The following is a 7,780-nucleotide window of genomic DNA, read 5'->3' on the forward strand; positions in this document are numbered from 1 at the left end:
CAGGTAAATCTATTATCAAAGTACACACACACACACACACACATATATATAGATAGATAGATAGCTAGATATCTCACCATATACAACCCTATTGTAGTTCCACACAGAACTGTGGGCTCATGGGCCTGTTCCTGTGCTGTACTGTTCTATGTCCTAACATAGTGTTACAATATTATACAAATACTTAGATTGTCAAGGAAAAATCCAAAATCCTGCAGATGCTGGAAGTCCGAAATAGCAACGACATGAAGTGTGGGAGAAACTCAGATTCTGAGCAGCTGCTGTGGAGAGAGAATATTCCATTCTCAGTATTGGCACTGGGTCAAGCAGAGAACTTTCTCCAGAGCTGATAATATCTGGACTGTTGTCGGTGTTACACAAAGACGAGTTCCCTGAGCACTTACGGCAGGCAGAGCGTCCTACCATTACAATGCGGACCCTGTTTACACACTGCACCTGGTGACTTCTAACACTCGTAACTGCTCAGAAGCTCTGGCGGTTTGAGTCTTGGTTGCTCATGTTTCAGTGGAAAGAGGAAACAGATTGAAATTGAGAAAATAAACAACCATCTCCTGGAACTTGCTGGTGACACGGTGCTGCAAAGTTTCTCTGCGGTCAAATACCAAATTCGCTATTTACTGCTGCACCGGGCCGTAAATATTGTAAAAGCAGCACCCTGAGAAAAGCAGGCATTGCTTGATCCTCTCGGTAGGGACCAGAGGCAGGGAAGATCTTTCTTTTTATTCTGTGCGAATGGCAGCTCGTACCAGTCAGGAAGGTGGATTACCGCCACTTACTGTAATGGAATATAACAGAGATCAGATCCTACCTTCCAAACCTGTTTTAATTAAAAAGTTCACCAGAGCCTTACACGACTTTACCGTTCCTACCTCAGGTGCCAGAGTATCCTGCATGGTATGATCACATGTTCCACTGTCCTGGGGCCGTACAAAAATCACATCACCTATTCCCATGTTGACCAATAAGTGCCAAAGTAGAGCGCAAACCCGTATGTCCAAACCTCAGTCTCGGCAAGCACGCATCTTCCCTCCTATTCCTTCCCAAAGGGCTCCTCCCCTGAACTGATGGAAACAAATTGCAATGCCACCTCCCTGTCCGACTCCAATTCCACAATTTCTGCCCTTTTCCAGCCAACCTTATACAAGATTAGGCTTCATACTTTCTCACATTGACTATAATATCTACCTCTGACTTAGGAAGTCCTGTTTTGCTATAACATCTGCCTTTTCGTTACCCGATACACCCACGTGTGCAGGTACCCAACAAGACTGAACTACTACTGCCACACTCTGCAGAACATATAGATTTTAATACACTTCCATCAACAGATCAGTTCTCCTTGAATATTTTGATTCCAAACTCTGCATTACAGAAGCAGAACCTGAGCAGATTGCGACTCTTGTGTGGTTAACTTGTTGCATTAACCCATTGCAGATTAATGATTATGACCATAAATCCTGCTGACACCCCAGCTGTCAGCCTTTTCCCCAGGTCAACATTAAACCAGAGGATAAATATCCCTCAGCCCACCCGGTTACTAACTGGGTCTTTAGAATAACCTGTAAAGATAGATAAAAAGAAAAAAGTACTGCTGGCATAAATGACCAGGCACCCTCACACCACCCACAAGACCCTGTCTATCCCCCAGTGACATGAAACCTTTCCCTGCGTCTGGAAATTTCCACCGTGGAACTCCTGGCCAGGGCACAATTGGTCTAATCCGCAAATTCCCGCATATATTCCCTAATTCTCTGCCCAAAACCCACCGGGCCAGATGGATTGAAAATGCAGAGTGTCGGGACCAGAGGCAAGGGTCGAATCAGTTCTGCTCCTTGCTCAGTAACGTTTGCTCTGCCCTGTGGGCCTGCTCCCACTGCTCCGGGATTCATGTCTGCGAGCTCCTCGACATTTTGCTCTGCCGAGTGATGAACAGAGGCTGAGGTTGTGGGCCTGTTCTGGGCTTTGAGTCTCTGGACTCACTTCCGTTCTGAACGCTGTTGGTTGTTTTATTATTCATAAGATTTGTGTTTTTTCTCTCTGCGCATTGGATGTTTGTTGGTCTTTTTCAATGGATTCTTTGGACTTCTTGTGTTGTGGCTACCTGTAAGGAAATTAATCTCACGGTTGTATAATGTATACATACTTTGATAATAAATGTACTTTCAACAGAACACTTACCAGCTCTGTTCGTGTATTCCCAACAATCCATTAAAAAAGAATACATGAATTGCATTCTGCCCCCGATCCACACATGACTGAGGAAATCCAGTATGTAAGGCACACATTTTAACACACAAAATGCTGGAGGAACTCAGCAGGCCAGGCAGCAACTATGGAAGAAGTACAGTTGACGTTTCAGGCCGAAACCCTTTGGCAGGACTGGGGGAAGAAAACAGTTGAGGAGTAGATTTAAAAACTAGGGGTAGGAGAGAGCGGAGCACCAGGTGATAGGTGAAACCTATAAGGGGAGGGATAAAGTACAGCACTGGGAAGTTGATTGGTGAAAGAGATACAGGTCTGGAGAAGGGGAAGTCTGATAGAAGAGGACAGAAGGCCACCAAAGAAAGAAAAGTGGAGAGGAGCACCAGAGTCGGGAGGCTACATGGTGTTGTTCTTCCAACTTAAGTCTGGCTTCATCACGACTGTGGAAGAAGTCATGGATAGACATATCTGAATGGGAATGCAAAGTGGAATTAAAATGGGTAGCCACCGGGAGATCCTGCATCTTCTGGCGGACGGAGCGTAGGTGCTTGGTGGTGCGGTCGCCCAATCTACGTCGGGTTTGACTGATATACATAAGGCCACACTGGGAGCACCGGACAGAGTCTATGACCCAAACAGTTTCACAGGTGAAGGTTGCTTCACTTGGAAGGACTGTTTGGAGCCCTGGATTGCAGAGAGGGAGGACGTGTAGGGACAGATGTTGCACTCGTTCCATTTGCAAGGATAAGTGCCAGGGGGAGATCAGTGAGGAGGGGCGAATAGATAAGGGAATCACGTAGATCCCTGTGGAAAGCAGAAAGTGGGGGGTGGGAAGGGAAAGATGTGCTTGGTGGTGGGATCCTGTTGGAGATGGCGGAAGTTGTGGAAAATTATGATGCTGGAAGCTGAGACTGGTGGGGAGGTAGGTGAGGACAGGAGGAACCCTATCCCTGGTAGGCTGGTGGGAGGATGTTGTGAGAGCAGATGTGTGTGAAATGGCAGAGATGCGACTGAGGGCAGCATTGATGGTGGAGAAAGGGAAACCCCTTTCTTTGAAGAAGGGGAACATCCTTTTCATTCTGGAATGAAGAGATATTTCAATGAGTTCCACTTCCAATGTGTCTCTAGGTAGTGAAGTCCCTACAATATTGTATATTATTGGGTAACATAAATAGTATGGAAGTTTTACCCTGATACTGTAGTTGTGATGAAAATTTTATAAAGTACAGGCCTTAAATAGTGTACAGTAAATATCATAGCCATGTGACTACAAAATGTGATTATCGTAAATACCATGTCCTGTGTTTCATCAATAGTGTAAACGTGCCTCAGTAATGACCAAAATACAATCCTGCTTGCTGGCAGACAGTGTGTGGTGGTTCCCCAATCGATGTTCAGTCTCAGCAATGTAGAGGAGGCCGCACTGGGAGCACTTGTTACTAAATATAGATGACCCGATGGATTGCAGGTGAAATTTTGCCTCCCCTAGACCATGAGTGAGGATGGTTAGGGAGGAGGTGTAGGGGCAGGTGCAGCAGGGTAAGTGCTGCAAGGGAGATCAGTGGGGAGGAACGAATGGACAAGGGAATCATGGAGGGAGCAATTCCTGCAGAAGGCAGAGAGTGGGGTGATGTGTTTAGTGGTAGGAAGATGGATGAAGTTGCAGAGAATGAACAGCTGGATGCAGAGATCCAGGAGGTAAGGACAAGCGAAAGTGTCTCTGGTCAGGCAACAGGAAGATGGTGTGAGATCGGATGTCTGGGAAATGGACAAGATACGGGTGTGGACATCATCAATGGTAGAGGAAGAGAAACCTCATTCTTTGAAGAAGGAGGACATCCCTGATGTTTTGGAAAGCTTCATTCTGGGAACAGAGAGGCAGAGACTGGTGGAGATGGAGGAACCAGGCTGTAAGGAGGAGCTGGACACACTTGGATTGTTTTCTCTAGAACACTGGAAACTGAGGGGAGACCTGATTGTAGCTTATAAAATTAAGAGACTTTCCCAGTCTCTAAGTGTCTCATACTAGAGGGCATTGATTTCATATGAGAACGGGTCATTTCAAAGATGTGCAGGGCATATTTTTCACAGAGAGCAGGGAGAACAGAGTGTTTCATTCACTGTCACCAACCTGATAGTTCCCACACCCAGCACCTTCAATTTCTATACACCTCCATCCCCCACCAGGGAGGCCTCAACGCTCTCCATTTTTTCTGAACACCAGACATAACCAGTTTCCCTCCACCACCAATCTCCTCTGCCTAACAGAACTTGTCCTCACTGTCGATAATTTCTCCTTTCGGTCCTCTCACTTCCTTTAAACAAAAGGGTTAGCATAGGCACTTGCATGTGTCCCAACTATGACTGCCTGTTTGTCAGCTACATGGAACAGTCCATGTTCCAAGCCTACACAGGTGACCGTCCCACACTTTTCCTACACTACATCAACAACTGCATTAGTGCTGCTTCCTGCACCCATGCCGAACTCGTCAGCTTTATCCACTTTGCCTCTAACTTCCACCCTGACCTCAATTTCACCTGGTCCATTTGCGACACCTCCCTTCCCTTTTTTGATCTCACATTCTTTAACTCCAGAGACAGCTTATCCACTGAGGTTTATCACAAACCCATGGAGTCTCACAGTTACCAGGACTATACCTTGTCCCATCCTGCTACTTGTGAAAACGCCATCCCCTTCTGTCAATTCCTCCGTCTCCACCACAACTGCTCTCAGGATGAGACTTTTCATTCTAGAATGAAAGTGATGTCCTCCTTTTAAAAGAAAGGGGCTTCCCTTCCTCCACCGTCAACGCACGCCCAACCGCCACTCTTCCATTTCACACACATCTGCTCTTACTCCATCCTCCCGCCATCGTACCAGGGATAGGCCTCCTCTTGTCCTTGTCTACCACCCCACCAGCCTCTGTGTCCTGCACATAATTCTCTGCAAACTGCCACCTCCAATCACCACCACCAAGCACATCTCTCTTTCCCCCAACACCCCCCACTTTCTGTTTTCTACAGGGATCACTCCCTATGCAACTCCCTTGTGCCTTTGACCTTCCCCACTGATCTCCCTCGTAGCACTTATCATTGCAAGTGGAACAAGTGCGACATCTGCCCCTACACCTCCTCCTTCACTCCAATTCAGGGCTCCAAACAGTCCTTCCAGGTGAGGTGACACGTCACCTGTGAGTCTCTTGGGGTCATAAACTGTGTCTAGTATTCCCAGTGTAGCCTCCTGTATATCGGTGAGGCCCGACGTAGATTGGGAGACCGCAAGACCATTTTGCCGAGCACCTATACTCAGTCTGCCAGAAAAAGCCGGATCTTGGTCCTTGGACTCACTTTACACCGCACGCTGTCAGCGCAGTGACGCCAGGATAATCAAGGACACAATCCACCCAGCCAACACACTTTTCGTCCCTCTTCCCTCCGGGAGAAGGCTCAGGAGCTTGAAGACTCGTACGGCCAGATTTGGGAACAGCTTCTTTCCAACTGTGAGAAAGACTGCTGAACGGATCCTGACCTGGATCTGGGCCGTACCCTCCAAATATCCAGACCTGCCTCTCAGTTTTTTTGCACTACCTTACTTTGATTTTTCTATTTTCTATTTATGATCTATAATTTAAATTTTTAATATTTACTATTGATTTGTAATCCGGGGAACGGTAAGCGCAGAATCAAATATCGCTGTGATGATTGTACCTTCTAGTATCAATTGTTTGGTGACAATAAAGTATAAAGTATAAAGTATCTCCCAGTGGCCACCCATTTCAATTCCACTTCCCATTCCCATTCAGATATGTCTATCTATGGCCTCTTCCACTGCCGTGATGAGGCCAAACTTATGTTAGAGAAACAACACCTTATATTCCATCTGGGTAGCCTCCTACCTGATGGCATGAAGATTGATTTCTCACACTTCCGGTCATACCTCCCCTCCTTCAAATTTCCCCATCCCCTTTTCCCTCTCTCACCTTATTTCCTTGCCTGCCCATCACCTCTCTCTAGTGCATCTCCCCCTTTTCTTTCTTCCTTCCATGGCCTTCTGTCCTCTTATGTCACACCTTCCCTTTTGCAGCCCTAAATTTCTTTCACCAATCAACTTCCCAGCTCTGTACTTCACCCCTCCCCCTCCAGGATTCACCCATCGCCTGGTGTTTCTCTCTCTCCCCACCCCACCCCCTTTTAAATCTACTCCTCAGCTTTTCTCCCCCAGTCCTGCCGAAGGGACTCAGCCCAAAATGTCGATTGTACTTTTTTCCATAGATGCCGCCTGGCCTGCTGAGTTCCTCCATCATTCTGTGTGTGTTGCTTAAGTACATTGTGCAGGTAAACAAGGCTAGTTTAGTTAGGCATTTAATTATTGGTTTAATTTGACTGGTAAAACATTGAGGGCCGAGGACCAGTTACTGTCTTGTACAGAGCATGTTCTTTGTCTATGTTAAATCCCTTCCCCTTCCCCTAAATTGACATTCTCTAGTTTTGTTCTCTCTTGTGTCAGAGAGTATCATAGCATGGAAAAAGTCCCTTCAGCCCATCAAATCTCTGCTAATTGACACCGAGCCTTCAAACACTAATGAGGGCAAATCACAGCAACCAAATAACCCAACTTGCCCACCCCTCTCCTCCACCTTGGGGAAGTGGGAGGCAATGCGGAGCTCCTGGGGGAAAGCAAGTCTCTGAGGGGAAATGTGCAAACACACACACACTGACCATCACAGGGGACAGGTCTCACACACACACACACACACACACACACGCACACACACTGACCATCACTGGGGGACAGGTCACACACACACACCAGGATATGGGCCCAACTTTGGCAAATATGAACAGCTCAGTTGGTTGCTTGGTCAGTATGGACCCGTTTCTGTACTGAGTGACTCTGACCAGAAATGAGAGAGAACTTACTTCCTGTTTCACCACCAGCTTTTGGGGAAGCAATGACAATCCTTCAGGGCTTCCTCCATTGTTCCTCCCTCTCAGTTTTCACCAGTGTCAGTCATGCAAGTCCCGAGTGGAGACTCAGGAATACTGTCAACTCAGATGTAGAAGGATTCTTCATTTCCGTTCCATAAAAGTTCTATTTGACCAGTCAGGGTTATTAGCCCCGAACTGAACCCCTGAACCTGGAGGACTGGTGGACCACTCTTAGTCTGACCTCTACCCTTTGACCTGTTTGCATGGGTGACCCTACCAAGAGATAAAGCATAAAGCCCTGACTTCAGCCAACCGAGCTCTTTGGGTCACTGAGGCACGCAAGCCTCCAAAGCACGACAAGGTTGTGTTTGAGAGAGGAAGTGGCCAGTAGGAAGAGGGAGGTGGGACAGGAGCCTGAGGTGATTGGTGGATAAGGAGGGGTGAAAGATGGCAGGCATATTTTGCTGGGGAATGGGCCAGAACATCACTACAAGAGTAACTTGGGGCAGCATCCTGGACCCAGCCATCTTCAGCTGTCTCATTGGTGACCCTCCTCCAGTCAGGAGGTCAGGACTGGTGATGTTTGCTGATCACTGCATGAGGTTTGTCCCATCAATGTCTGGGCTCC

This window comes from Mobula birostris, unplaced genomic scaffold (genome assembly GCF_030028105.1).
Source record: "Mobula birostris isolate sMobBir1 unplaced genomic scaffold, sMobBir1.hap1 scaffold_913, whole genome shotgun sequence".
Classification (NCBI taxonomy): Eukaryota; Metazoa; Chordata; class Chondrichthyes; order Myliobatiformes; family Myliobatidae; genus Mobula; species Mobula birostris.